This window comes from Carassius auratus, chromosome 39, assembly GCF_003368295.1.
Source record: "Carassius auratus strain Wakin chromosome 39, ASM336829v1, whole genome shotgun sequence".
Taxonomy (NCBI): Eukaryota; Metazoa; Chordata; class Actinopteri; order Cypriniformes; family Cyprinidae; genus Carassius; species Carassius auratus.
Genome location: NC_039281.1, coordinates 12,808,828 through 12,825,004, shown reverse-complemented (window position 1 = coordinate 12,825,004; position 16,177 = coordinate 12,808,828). Strand labels below are relative to the sequence as shown.

Here is a 16,177-nt window from a genome sequence, read left to right as displayed (position 1 = left end):
TCCAAATTGCCGCACGTAATTACCAGGATGTGGCCCGCACTGATGCCATTAAAGCTGAACTGCCCTCAGCCCAGCTCCTTTACAGACAGCAGCTCTAAAATAGCCCCCAAAACCAAACAAAGCAGCATTTCTCCAACTGTGACCACCCAGCCTTTAATAATCTGGCCTTAATCAAGTATGTGATGTTTCGTCTGCACCACACAAACCAAACCTCGTCAATCTGTGCGTATGAGGATGTTGAACTCCATCATAAAGAGCCTAGAGTTGCGTTTGAACGATTCTTTCTAGCCTTGCCTCTGAGCGAGTTGTTTGGGAAAATGCGTCTCTGTCTCATGCTTGCAGGCCCATGTGGCACCATATGGCTAATGGCAAGGCGTACAGCAATTAACAGCCCTGATTAATGGTGAGCAGTCTAATTGCAGACTGGTAATTGTGCCTTTCTCTCAGCACAGGCTCTGCATCAAAACACCATATACAGATGAAGAAGAGAAAAAGGAGGAAGATAGAGATGAGAATGGGTTGTTTACTCATTTGAAATACATGCTTTTCCTTTTCGCCTGCTTTTGGAAAGCTCTTTGGTTTGAAACTTTCTGCAATATGTGTAGCGATATGTGCTTCAGATGTGATCTGTGTTATCCTTCAGTGGCAGATCAAAGCTGACGTGGTGTATGGTACTAAGTGTTTGTCAATACACATATTTAAATCAGCGACTATTTTGATAGTGTGTTAATAGAAGGCTGTGTGTGTGTGTGTGTACGTGTGTGCGTGGAAGAAAGTTAGTGAGGGGGAGCGAAAGATTGAAAGAGAAAGAGGAGAGAGCCTTGGCTCTCCTGCACATATTTCATTGTCAAAACTCAAAGCAAGCTGCATTCATTAACTGTAGAATAACAAGAGGATTCTTATTGAGTAATGAGTTTTTCCTTGTCCTAATTAACCAAGCATGAGTGGTATATTTTTAGTAGAAAACTGTTCAAATGCTCTCCACTTCAACCAAATATAGATGAGGACTCATCTCCACAACCCAGTTTTAAGTGCAAGGAATTTATCTTTTGATTTTAATTAAAGGTGCATGGCGTTCTCTCGCGCTCTCTTTCTCTTGCAGAGCAGGACGTAAATGACCTGGATAGAGATTCAGGAAGGTATAGAGACAAGGATTGCTCTGAACTTAAGGTCCATCTTTGTTCATTTTTCATCTCATGAAAACTCCGCTGCTTATGGTGTCGCTACAAGCAGGGATGAGCAAAATTCAGAATTGGCTCACATTTCAATTCAATAATGTGAATTTAATAGGAAGTTAAATATGCATATCGGCAAATAAATGAATAATGGCTTAAATATGTATATGTTCCTAACAAAAAGGCTATTATTTATTTACTTTTATGGTACATTTCAGATCTGTATACAGATTTTGTACCTAACATATCTATTTATGTTCAGCAGAGTAAAGTAAGTAATACAGGTTTAAAACAACATGAGTTGTTCATGTTTTTTTCATGTTTGGGTGAACTATTACTTAATATCAAGTACATCATCCATCCATGTATCTCTGTAAACCTTCAAGGCTACACTTTCCTCAAAATGGGAAAATGTTTGTCTTGACAAACTTTGCTTTTTAATTCTGCTTCCTAATTGCTCAGTTCATATTCAGTACATATTCAGGAATTACCATTCAAAATGAACTGTATAGAAGTGTATTTTTGTGTCTCTGTATTTATTTCATCAAGAAATAAAAAAAGAACCACCAATCACTGAAACATCAGCCTCCAAAAATAGAAATGCTGCCTGGCATCCTGGCAAGCTTTGATTTCTAGGGCTGAGGCAGAGTCTGGGAAAAGAACACTTCTAACTCTGATAGGAAACAGCCTGGCGTTAGTTTATCAGGATCCCATGTGGACTTGTGAAAAATTATCTGGGAGTGTCTTGTGTAATAGTGCATCATAAGTCTAAACTCAAGCCTTGATATAAATGTACTGCATCCCTCTTAAATAAAAGTAAACTGTTTATACCAGGTTTGAAGGACGTGTATGATAAATGAAAGAATAATGATCTGACCTTTCAGCAAATTTATAATAATGTTAATCTATCCTCCCCTTACGTCTAATTTTACAACAGAGCTTATACACAGCTGTGTGTGTGTGTGTGAGCAGAAAGCTCAGTCCTGTCACACTAACTCAGGATCCAGAGGTCTACAGTCTTGCCAAGACCAAAATGATGCCAAAGTAAAGCTCTCACAGTCAGCGGGCAGAGCTGGGTAGGGAAGGTTCAAGAGCTTGATTGTGTAATAGTGAAGGAAGGAGTGTGGCGTACAGTTTGTGTTTCTCACCTGCACATGATCTCGTGCGTCAACAGGACCCGGCACATCTCTGGGTTTTTGTCTTGCCCTTCATACATAATTGCCTGGTGAACAAGGGAAGGTGGAAAAATGTGGTTAAAGAAAAATTGACAAACAACATTTTCTCCTTGTGGTGTAAACCCTCTGAGCATGCACAAAATTCCATGACTAACTCTCAGGGTGTGTAAATTCTATCACGAAAAGCATCGTTTCACTGAAACCAAAACATTATGACATCACATCACGCCATACACACACTGCAGCACTTACAGGCGGTTAATGTGACCCTTCTTCCATCTGGCAGAGGACTGCCGTTGAAAGATCTCATGCAGCATGGGAATGATCAGGTTGGTTTTAATTCATGTTATCAGAATGTTCTTTCCATGTTTCACACTCCACACATTGGGCTCTGAATTTCATAGATGTCTTTTCCTTTCAGCTAACCAATCAATCAATCAAAACTGCCCTGTGCACCGTGGGAATTCTGTATAGAGCCTCCTTGTGTGGGGTGGGCTGTCTCTGACTCAGCCAGGCACAAAGTGGGCAATTTAATGCCCACTAACCTGCTGCAATAGAAAACGTTCCCTAACCACCTCTATAAGAGCTTAAACTTGGCACATCATGTTCAGTTATGTGAGAACCAATGGTGTTTGGTGTCATTGATACCAAATATGGTATAATCAATTAATAAAGATGTCTGTGTGTTCTTCACACCAAAACACTTTTTTTGAGTGATCATTCTGTGCAACATCTTTATTTATGTTCCGCAGAAGAAAAACTCATACAGGTTTGGAGCAACGTGAAATTGAGTAAATAATGACAAGAGTTGTGTAAATTATTACTTTAAGATCCAATCTAATACATCAATCAAAAGAACTATGTGTGTTTGTTGGACTGTGAAGATTACTGTCCTATTATGTCATATTGCACCACCCTTGCCACAGTGCCCACCCTCCACACGCATCCTGGGCTCACAGATTGGCTAATATTATAGCAAAACAAAACAGGACAGGACAGGACAAACAGATAAACTGCTTAATTACAGGTCCCTCTAAAGAAGTGTTGTACTCCAGCTAGTGTGAAATAGCCTTCTAGGAAAGATGTATGTGCGTGAGCTGCCATAAGCCTGCATCTGTGAGACTCCATGCATGTGTATGCAATCACGCATGTATTTGTGCATTAGCATGTGTGTGTTTATGTATGCAGCAAGCAGTTGGACTGCCAGACTGGAGCATAGCGAGCCATCTGGCCCAGCTAACACTTCATCCAAAAACCTCAGCTTTGTTTCCATCCTCCAATTCCACACAAGATGTCCCCCACAGCCGTGAATCAGTGACTCTACTCAAAACATACACACACTGCAGCCTATTAACAGGCTGCTCTCTGTCCCACACACACACACACACACAGACTCTTAAACCCGTTTGCCATGAATCACTCTCTCTTTCTCTCTGAACACACATATACATGCCACACTGAAAAAAGTCTAACATTGCTGTTATTCGTTTAATGTGTATTTTGTCGTTGAAATAGCTTAAAATTATTGTTTTTTTCATTTAAACTAAACGTTTTAGTTTATATTTATGGTTGAATCCATTTTTTTTACATGGATACAATATGATTTGCAGCGGGACATTAAACTGAATTTATTCATTTGATCAAAGCAATTTTATTAAATTAAGCATGGTTTGCACATGCGCATTGCTGAGTTGGAGTGCCGCTCTCTGACCACCTGACCTGTTTATTTAAAGAATAAAAAAAAAAAAAAAACGTTACAGTTGAACTGTGTGTTAAGCGGCGGCCGCAGTAACTTACTTCAACAGACCCCTCCAGGCTGGCTGAGAGACACAGGAGAACTACGAGCAACTCTGAAGAAGGTAAAATAATCAACTTTGTATACCCTTAATGTTTATTATTTTATTTTTTTCAATTAACGTTTTACCTGACTGGCCTTGACTCGTAATTTCAGCATTCACGCTCGATAGTATGTAACTATCACTAGGATATCACTATTATTTCTAAATGCATAATTATGCTAGACATTTTTTTCCGCTCAATTTCTGACACTTGAAATGCAGTAGTAAATCCCCAGGTTCAAGCTTCAAACTTCATGGATGCAAACAGCGCGCTTTTCGACACCTCCCGCTTTTTTCGCGTCAGTCTGCATGACTTGTGTGAATCGTGCAGTTCTGAGAGGTTCTGATTATAATTTCACAAAGTCATCTGAAGTCATTCCATAGCTTAATCTGAGGGACAGAATTATATTTAGATCATTAAATTACAGTTTACGGAAACATGTCTTCCCTCTCCCTGCGGCTGAAATCATTCTCCATTTTATATTCAAACCGCGCGCCTCGTCCGTTACAGCAGGATCGAGCAGGATACACGGTAAAACTCTCTCCAATATGATATATTCACATTATGATCCTTGATCTGTAGATAAAGGGCTGTGGATTTGCATAAAATGATTATTTTGTTGGAGTTTATTGCTGTTTTTAAACGACTCGCCACGGTGTGTCTGTTAGATCACACATTACAAGAACTATGAATTGGCATCAAACCAACAATAAATGGAATTTAAAACCGTGAAGAAACAAATGATCGATAAACTGTTGGACAGATATACACGAGGATTTGTGCCCTCGACATTTCTTAGCTTTGTGCCGTGAACGAATCGTTCGATTTAACCGGTTCTTCTTAGTGAACCGTTTGAACTAGTTCACCAAATCGAACTGAATCGTTTGAAACGATTCACGTCTCCAATAAGCATTAATCCACAAATGACTTAAGATGTTAACTTTTTTAATGTGGCTGACACTCCCTCTGAGTTCAAACAAACCAATATCCCGGAGTAATTAATTTACTCAAACAGTACACTGACTGAACTGCTGTGAAGAGAGAACTGAAGATGAACACCAAGCAGAGCCAGATTACAAACAAACACGCCCACTGCTGGAGCGGTTCTCTTTCTCGAGTCAAGAACCAGTTGCATCAGTTTTCCGATCAGCAGTACGTACACTGAACCGAGAATCGTTTCTGTCGGACACGTCGATTTGATAACCGATGAGCTGATGATACTGCGCATGCGCGATTCAGCGTGAAGCAGACTGACACACAGAGCGTCTGAACCGAACTGGTTCTTTTGTTATTGATTCTGACCTGGCGAAACGTAAGTTTATTTCATAACAAATACATTGCAATAAATTATGTATAGTAAGTGGATTACGATTTCTGCCCTTATGACATCTAATTTATTTACTTTATATCTTCAAGACTTAAATCCTCATGCACATTATTGCTGTTACTTTATTCCGTGTGTTGCAAAACTTAATTGTAAACTTTCCATGATTATGAGGTTTTTAACTGACTAAAGTTATGATTAAGGACTTTATATTTGATAGACTTCTCTAATGACGTCAAAACGTTGAGCATAAAAGAACAGATGGACCGTTTTTTTTTTTTTTTTTTTTTTGACTTGGGTCTCTGCAGAGTAAAAGTGGGCGTTTATCACCTTGTGAGTGTTTTCAAACTGCTGGGTGTTTCTAAATCATGCAATTAAAATGATCACCCTTACCCAACCCCAGCCCTAAACCTAACATCACTATGACATTAGCCAATCAGGTATCATGGTGTAAAAACCCCCTGATTTGGTAACTCCCATTACATTCCTGCAGAGACCTATGCTGTTTTTTTTTCAACCGGTTTATTGAATCGAACTGCCCAAAATACTTTTTGACTACATTTTACATGTGTTTGCATCCCTGAAACTCTGAAACTTGACTAATGGTAATATAATAGCTAAAGGTCCTATGTGATCTTTTATTTACACTCCTAATTATCTTGTGTTCAGTATTTATCAGCCATAATATTACAAGGCACAGCTATTTGTATCTGGTAATGTTAGTTTGCTACACTATTAACAGCATTTACATGTGGTAGAAATTTACCAAAATGTTAGCCAGCTTTTCTAAAATCATAAAATAAAGTATATATCTATTAATTTGTGTATGATGTTAGTAGTTAACACACTTTGATGGCTGAAACTTAAATCATGTTTTCTCTTTCAGCTTCAGGGAAGCAGCCACCAATCAGTTGTTCCTGCTGTGCAAATTATTTGGAATCTCCTGCCAGTGATCATTGCTTGTGGTAAGTTCTATTTCCAATGTCATGAGGACGTTTGTGATAATTAGGCATCCTAAAGTGTAAAATTTTCTCTCATCTGGGAAGTTGTCTACCAGATCTACTTAGTAAAACTAGATCATCACTTTTAATTTAGTCACATCCCTTGTAATGAACATTTGATTATTTTGATTTGCTAATCAAATGGTTTGTTTTGAAAGTTTAGATTGTATAAGAGCTTGGCACATTATGATCTAACATGAAATCGGGAGATTTTCTGAAATTATAACATATTTTCTTTCTTTTTTTGTGCAGGATAATGAGGTTGAAGAACTGGAGCAGACAACCATGGCGATCTTTATCACTGGGAAAGAGGATCCTCTCCATCCACCTAAAGACATTTAAATTGTTGTCGAAGGAAAAGAGGTCCTGAACGAGTTGCCATCGGTTGCTGGGCTCATATATACACTAAACCTAAAATATCCAAAAAGGCTACAGTTCACCTTTGAATTTGTGCAAAATGTCCTGATGGAGCTTGATGGAATAAAGATGACCCCAAAAGTCACTAGACTGACCACCCAGCTGTACAGGGATTAATTGTATAATTGCATTATTGTTACATTTTATTGTGTTTTTACAGCCAAGACTTTAGATCCTTTTAATAAAAAGGTTGTACTAACAAGGCTGCATTTTCACTGCAGCATTTACAAATGTGGCTGCCCAAGTTCGATGGCTACCAGGTACAAAGGTTGAATAAGGCCAAGTCTTATGAACAACTGAAGAGACTGATTGCAGTGTTTCAAGTATTTCTGCTGTCAATCTTCATACATTTGAAGCAAATATTCAATGTTGTGAGTTTATTGAACAATAAAAATGTTTTCTAAAGGAAAAGTGTTCTGAGTAGTCATTGATTAAAATTTATTGAAATCATTAATTAAATAAAATAATTAATTTAATCAGACCTATAAAAATTAGTTTGTACCAAACTAAAATAATTAATTTAATTTAACATATACATATTAGTTTAGTTGGTTTGTTCTAATTTAAAAAAATTAGTTCGTTCCAACCTAAAATAATTAGATTGATCAACCTTTAAAAAGTGGTTTGCATGGATTTAAAATTTTCAAGTTAAACTAAATTAAATTATTTACATTGAGTCAATGTCAAATGTTTCGTGTGATTGATTACTTCAATTTTTTTAAGTTGATACAAGGTTTTTATTTTTTCAGTGCACCCATGGCAACTGAAGACACAGAAAAACAGCTGATGGTTCTAATGAGAAACAGTTTTCCTCACAAGTGCGCCATGCTTTTTCAATTACATGAAACACTTGTTTGAAAACAAGTTTAAAAGTAAAGCATCAGATCCAGAAAAAAAGAACAAAGTTTATTGATATTTCATGTTTTTTTCTGTCATTGCTGTGACTAGAGGACATAGGTGATCAGGGACATTTGTTTGTTAGGTTTCACATTGCGGAAATGAGGGTCAAGGTCCTCTAAAAGCGCACAAGCATGCATCACTGTCTGAGCCTAGAGCCTCAACCCCGCAGGCTTTCTGAGAGGAAGCGGGAGGCAGAGAGAGCAGTTCAGGCCACACAAAGACGTCCTCTACACCACCACACATTCATTTTATATATAAGACTGGCTATTTATCACACCAAGCCCCTGCAAACAGACTCAGAATAACTCCATGCTGAGAACAGTATATAAGTGCCTGGAAAAAGTCTGAAAACAGTTCGTCAATTTCTCCTCAGAGGCAAACACAACAATGGTTGTGCATCCTCCTCTGGATTCGAGCTAGTGCAACACGAAGCGTCTTTCTTCAGGTTTGTACATCTAACATCACTCTAATACTATTCAGAAAAAGATAAATAGTGTACTATATACAATATAAATTAAGTATTCAATAAAATGTTAAACCAAAGTAAATATTTTCAAGATAATTCAGTTAGATAATAATATAAAACAATAATATAAGTATTTAATTTTATAAACAATGCTATATTCCTTCTATCATGTTTCTTCTTAGACAGTAAAAATCGGCCTTTATAATAATAATAATAAAATATAATTTCTTGTTTTTTTTTTCAGACAGAAAAAAATTCTGCTATAATAATAATAATAATAATGAAAAATTGAAAAAAACCTTGTCTTAGACTATGATCAGTCTTGTCTCAGGTGCGTTTGGTTCAGTTATGCTCAGATTAAAAAAAAAACTCACACTCAGAGAGCATGAAACCAATATCAGATTAGTTCAAATTCAACCGGAAAAAAATTCATTGTTGGTATAGCAGTACTGTGTTTTGTCTATGTGGGACTTTGGTTTAATTAAAAGCAAATAATAATAATAATAATAATAACACTATTGTTTCAAATATCCTCACTTGTCATCACCAAGTTGCATATAAAATGTCTTTAAGATTGTGGCATAGAGTAGCTTTGAATGCTTTTTCTTTGCTACAGATTTCATATTTTCAATGTATATGAATAGACTTAATCACTAGGATCTTTAGGCCCTCAAAGCTTGTGTGTGTAAATATTTGCAAATGAGTAGCATTACGCCTTTATGTGGCCTGACACATAGTGGCAATTCATGCGCTATCTGACATCATCAGAGTCTCCAAACAGCTACTGATTACAGGAAATATCTAATATAGGAGATTTGTCACTTTGTTGCATGCTGTATACTTTGGGGAAGTGTTTCTGGCATGTAAACACACCCTATTCCGTAATTAACAGGAAATTTATGCACACAAGCAGAAAGAACGGTCGAGACCTCCCTCTTTCCTGTGCAAATTTATTTAGGAATCTGCCTGAAGCTTAGCTCTAGAAAGCACACACACGGCAACAGGCAAGCTACAGCTCACAGTTACCAACCAGTTCCAGCCCAGCACTTTTCTGAACAAAGCTCTCCTTAAGGAGGGCCACGGAGCACATGAAACATGCATGGCACGGTGTACCGAGGTGTGTGTGAAGCTTTCATTAGGCCCCGATGCTGCTTTTAATGCATATTTTATATTGCACAAACTGCTCCTCAAATCTCGTTTGAGAGCCGCCAGTGCCACCTTGAACTGACAGCCTCATCTGAGGCATGTAAACAATGCACTGTAAATACATGAAAACACATTTCCCTCTTTGTTACCATCACGCTAGCGTGTCAGCGCAGTGTGTGTGCGCATTAAGCCCGTGTATGTGATTCACTTTTGTTCTGCGCTTCAGCTGTTGAGGTAAACAGTTGGATGGTAGGATAAAGAGCGAGGGAGAGAGTCTTTTACTGCATTGTCTTCATCAGATCTGTCACAAGCTCATGCATTGATCACAGATATAGTCTGTCACTTTGACACCCGCTCTATCTCTCCTTACCCGCTCCAACCGTTCCCAAAGGCAAACAGGAAAAGCGTGTATGCATGAGCATAAGACGAGTGCTGAATATGTCCATTTCCATGTGCTTAACGTGAACCATTCCTTGATTTTGACACAAATGTGATCCTTGCAGCTCTAGCCCAAGTTGTTTGATTGTCTCTAATAGCTGTGTGTATGTACAGAAGCTAACTGTGTGGTCAGGCAACTGGACTTTACCGCCTTTCTAAGTGCTAAAGAGAAGAGTGTGTTGAACAGCTCTATAAACCTGCTCATCAGCCCTCCCGGCCCGACACTGCCAAAGCCAGCACATGCAGAGAGGCGCTCTGTAGCCTCTCTGTACAGAATTATGGGGCTTTGATGGGAAACCTTAAACACATTGCGAGCACTCCTCAGCATATGTAGGCTGACTGCTCACCGCAGAGTGGTTTTGGACCGGGTTTTCTGAAAGGCATTTAAAGACCAGCTAACACTCTGTCATAACCTAAGCTGTGTTTCATGCTGACATGGATGAAAAACACTTGGCGCAGTCAAATGACAGCAAGAGCAGAAAAGTCTAAAGAGGAGCCAGACATAAAGCCAGCTTGTCTTAACCCTTTGTCTTAAAAAAAAAAAAAAAAAATAGTTGTTAATCATTAGCAAAATTTTGACAAAACGTGAGTATTGTCAATAGTTTACTGATGTCACTCTCATACCAAACAGCTTTCTGTTGGTCATTACGGTGAAACCATGTGACTTACTTGAATACGCTGCGAAATCTGTATTTGTACATTTTTTTCACCCTCAAAAAATCTAAAATCCTGATTACGTTGATTCCTATTAAAATTACTGAATTTCGCACTCAAAAATCATTGAACCACAGTAAATTTATCTTGACCTTTGCAAAAAGGTATTGTATTTACATTTGAGAAAAGGATTCTGGGAAATGTAGTGAAACAGTCTTTTCCTGCTGAAAGACCTGAGCAGTACGCCAACACATTTTTTTGGACATACCATGTTAATATCAAGTACATACACCATCAGAAACAAAATTTAAAAAATGTACCTTTCACTGATACCCTTAAAAAGATAACTTTGTACCTCAGTGTAGCAATATGTACCGTTTAGGTACTACTATAAACAGTTTAGGGGTAAAACTGTACAGTTGTTTCTTTATCAGTACTGCCACACTGACAAGCTTTTGCACCCCTAAATGTATCAATTTTGCACATTTCTAGTGAATACCAAGTTTATTTCAAAGTACCATGCTTTATTATCTGATACTAGCTAGCATGTTGACTCGGCTGCCAAACTTTCTTTCACACACACTATCTCTCTTTCTCGCTCACTCAGTGGCACCACATCATTAACAGGTATGGCAGGGCCGTTTGCCACAGAAATAGCCAGTAAATCAGTCTGTAATATTTGTGCACGTGGTAGACAACCCTGGGGAGATAAACGGCTATTTATTGGGACACTCAGTGAAAGGCTGAGCCAAGGCCAGTTCCCCTCGCCACTGTATTTACCTCAGGGTGTCAGAGAACAGTCTCTCTACCTCAGCGCAACGCTCATGCCTTTCACCCACATACATAAATCTGTCCCACTACACGCCGGCCAAACCGCTGAGCAGAGCGAGGGCAAGAATTAGCATCAGTAACAGCACCTAACTTCCCACACATAGACATTCATGCAAAGGAAATTATAAACCACAAACAAATCACACAATACAAAAAAGAGGAACTGTTTGTGCCAAGTGTAACATCCAGGGATTTTGTAATAGGAATTTCTGAATAGAAATGAATGATTTAGGTCATGAAAAGAGTAAAAATGAAATTATTATATATATGTATTAAATTGATTACTTAAAAGAAATATAGATAATTGTAAAATTAACATTAAAAATTAAGACATTCATTTATCATTGTTTTAAAAATATGTACAAACTATAATATATTAAAGAACACATTCTGCAGAAGATTAAAAAGAAACTATTAACTATTAAGAAAACAGCTCATAAGAAATACAATTATTTTAGATATTAATCAAAATAACTCTGCATATGTATTTGATAACAGGTGTATTCTAAATTTACAATTAAACTTTGAACTATTGTCACACTTCTTGAATTGCAACTATTTGCATTGTTGAATACACTTCCCTAAAGTGTCTTCAAAACAATATTTCTAGACAGAGATCATGAGAGAGGAAGCGAGGGGGCGAGTGGGAAAAAGAGAATGAGAGAGGGGGAGAGGCTGTTTCTGTTTTAGGGGGGAAAGGAAGAGCGCCACATATAAGATTGTGAGGTCACTCTCGCTGCCCTGTGTTTTCTCATATAACTTTTTCTCCATGGTTCAAGCTCACAACCTGCACAGTTAATAAAACAAGCTATAACCATATCTTCATACATGTTTTTGTTCATAACACACAGCACAACACATTTGAATATGCACAGATAGATAGATACATAGTATCTGCATGAGAGTCAGGCGCATACACACTCAAAGTATGCTGTTTAAACATTGAAAGGCACTGCTGGATAATCCCCTGTGACAGACAATGAATACAACTGAAAGTCTCTTTCTTTCTCTCTCTCTTTAGCTATCAATCTCACTGTCACACATATGCACATAAATACATGCATATGCTCAGTCATCTTAAATGATGTCCCAGGGAGAGTATGTCATATTTAAATACTAACCGATCCCCGTGCCCCTGAGGCATCCAAGAGTGTGTAACCCCAAACTCACCAGGGTGCACGGCACACATGCACACGTTCACTCTCACTGCAAATCACACACAGACTTTCACCAGACGATTCACCCACCAACTGTGGGGAATTTGAAATAACGTCTTACCTGTTTGGTCATGGAGTCAATCAGGCGTACATAAAAGTCCTGTTCTGTTCTGATGCCTATAGAGGAGAGAAGATAAGTCGTCTTTAACTTGCAATAACATGCAGGACATGGATCAGAAATTAATCCAGCAGCTATATATTTAACATTCACATAAGCATGGCTTTAATACAACATAGAAACTTCAAATGTCTAGACAACCCAAACCAACATAGACTCCAGACAGTGTTAAAGGATTGTGGAAAGAAACAGCTTTGGATGAAACTCAAACTTATATACAATCACATAAACTAATATAAAAATAGCTTTAAGAAAGAAAAAGCATGTATATAAAAAAAGTTTAGCTTATAAAATATTGAAATAGACATAATCAAAAACAACAATTACAGGCTATATCTGTTCAAAACGTCAAATAAAAAGGTTTAGGAACGTGAGAGCCTGGCGCAACAAATTTTCTAACGCCTGGTTGTCATTTACCACATTAGCAGACAGAAAAGAGTGTAGTTTCATTATGGCCAGGCCATTAGCTTCCATCAAAAATGAAGTGCATATTTCTGGAAAACGCGTAACCGGAAAAGTGCACTAATGGGGATCGTTTTGTGCTTCATTAATGTTTATAGTTAAAACGCTTCGAATTTGCTGCGCATTTTAATCTCTTTTGTTTGAACATGCGAATTGTTATAACAGTTTATTGTTATTATTATTATTTCAGAACATTCTATTCAGTTTGATCTAGCTACATAATTAATTATTTATACCTTTGTCTCCCCTCCTTGTCGTTCTATCAGTCTCGCCGTCTTTTTAGTTTATTCACATTGTCGAGCTGAAGTAAATCCCTAATGTGTTTATGCAAAGTTCAATGAGTATTAGATGATGCGTTCCCTCTTACCGTTGCTGTAAAGAAGCTGCAATTTGTAATGGATCCCATTGTTTGTCTTTTCTCCGGTAGTTTCCTGCAAAAATAAATTCGATGGTTAGCAAGAAACCCCTATTTGACTATTTCCGACGAGCCCCGTGAGTCAGACAGCTATTCCCCTGCGGACCAGCCGAAGGAGGCCGAAAAAAAAAAAAAAAAAAAAAAAAAACCTGCAGACGCGCATTAGCCAGTCGAAACAAAACCAATACAAATATAGTCATTTTCACTGAGAAAAAAAAAATGGTTAAAAAATTGTCTACTCGCGTCTTAAAAAAAAAAAAAAAAAAAAAAAAAAAAAAAAAGTTTTGTGTATTGTAGCCTACAGTGCGATTTCACAATTCAATAACAACGTGCCTGGGGTATAGACGTGCACGAAGTGTCTAAATATACAGTAAGCTTTACTTAAATCAGCAGAACCTTAACTCAGATTAATTTACAAATGCTTACAAAATAATAATAATTATAATATTTTCCTAGAATATTTTTTATTAAAGCATCATATGGTCCTTCACAATAATAAAAAAATAAAAGTTTATTTTTAATAGCATCTTGAAAGGAAATATTAACTTTATGACATTAGGTTATCACTGTAACATTTCTGCAAACTATACAGATGTGTTAGTAAATGCATAAAACTGAAGGGAAAGTATCAAACTTGAGGCTCGCTAAAAATATAAGGGATGAATTTGTGAAAATAAAAATAAAATAGTAGCCTACTTAAATGGAGGTTTAAGAGATTCATGACAGAACAGTAATTTAATGCAATAAAATGATTTATGAAATATATAAGCTTTACACTCTAGGGTAATATCAATGTCATTTTATCTATTATTCTTTAATAATTATCAGAATTGAAAAGTCATTTTCATTCAAATTTGCAAAACCAATATGCAAAAGAGAACGTTTTACTTGCCTTTTCTTTTTCGACAAATCCAACAAAAGTGGTTCTTTCAATTTCCACGGGTTGTCCTTGTCTGTCGTATAGCGCTAAAACGAAGTGGAAGAAGTTGGATTTGCGAAGATTTGAAGGAGGCTGCTTCTCAAAGTGTGCTCGAGCAAGACCCACTCCACTATGAACACACAAGACAGACGGAGAGAGGATGAAATATGTATAAATGTAAAAAAAAACTAAACAATATTTTTGTGATTATTTAATTAATTATTTTTTTAATTGCAGTGCAAAAAAATTACTTTTGACAGTTTAATAGTTTAAACAAATATTAATATAGTCTATAAGTGATAGACTAGTCTTTTAAAAACATAAATTAAAACTGTATGTAAACGTTTTAATTTTTTGTATTCTCTTTATAACAATAATATATTTAATTGTTGTTAATCAAAAATAATGTATACATAACTCAATGTTCAGATGCTGGTGACAAACTACAGGTCTGGATTGTTTTTCAAATTCAGTATTTAAAATTGAAAGCTACAGAATCAATGCAAAAAAAAAAAAGAGTCTATTTTAACATTAGAAATAATACTGATAGTAGAAGAAGAAGAAGAAGAAGAAGAAGAAGAAGAACGTTTTAATGTGGCTTGCAACTCAAGCATTGTCTGTTGGTGTCAACAGCACGCATAGAGGATGCTATGAACTTATCGCAGCAATAAATCAATCTCTTTGTCACCTGCTTATTAATAAGCAGATATCGCGCACTGATTCGGATGATATACAAGAGCGTTTTGAGTCGTCCCAGAGTGATAAGCGCGCAATATTCCGTCTAGTCGTTCCCGTAGCGCTGAAGACCGCCGCCGGCTTACCTCTGAGCGGCTGTGTTTGCATCCAACACCCCGGCACCCTGCATCCATGTCCGGACAGCGTTCATCCCGGCACCGATGGGCTCTTCTTTCATACTACTCACGCTCCTTTGAATGCTGTCTTGAATCCCGAACATGAAAACAGACTCCTGTCACTGTCTCAGTCGGTGCTTGCTTCTTTTGATCCCTCCGTTAAAAAAGACAGTGAGAAGTGTATGGGTGAGCAGGTGTCACCGCGTTTGTCTCTATTAGCGCTTCCCCTCTGAAACAGAAAATAGAGCGACGTGCCAAAAGAAACGCGAGATGTCAACATCCAGGTTTGGGAACACCGTGCAAAAAACATAAAAAACAAACAAACAAGCAAAAACTGCAAGAGTAGACTGGAGGTCCCTTTGGTCTTCCGTGAGCAAAAAAAAAAGAAAAAAAAAAAAAAGAAAGAAAATAAAAAGTAAGAAAAAAAGTCTAATGTCACTTTAAGAAACAATAGGCTCAAGAACGGGCTTCACTGAGGGTCAGATCAAATGTCATCATCCAAAGACTATTTTTTTCTTTTCTTTTTTCCTTTCCTGTCTTTCTCCACAAAGAGAATTCTCTGATCAAATCACATGAATGAGCAATATGAAATCAACCAGGAGACGTGGACCCTTGTGGAGACAGCTCCCTCGCTGTTCTCCTTGTTCAAACGGGAGTGATTTGTGTCCTTTCCCAAAGGAATCCGATTTGACTGTCTCTGGGAACTAAACACAAGCAAACTAACCCCAAAGGGAGGAGGAACAGGAGGGGAGTGACTGCGCACGCAGGGCCGCCCCCCGAACATAAGTAAAGCTGAACTACCATTAGCTGTCCACCCAACCACGAAGCC

General features: G+C 37.5%; 1 long non-coding RNA gene and 1 pseudogene across 1 annotated transcript; one reads left to right on the top strand and one right to left on the bottom strand.

The window, feature by feature from the left end:
* The window catches only part of LOC113057983 (transcription factor COE1-like), a 123,056-nt pseudogene extending 106,879 nt beyond the window's left edge, over positions 1 to 16,177 (bottom strand).
* Positions 3,562 to 7,346, top strand: LOC113057984 (uncharacterized). The gene is made up of 3 exons (XR_003277906.1): positions 3,562 to 4,209; positions 6,400 to 6,478; positions 6,767 to 7,346. It is a non-coding gene; the product is annotated as an uncharacterized LOC113057984 (long non-coding RNA).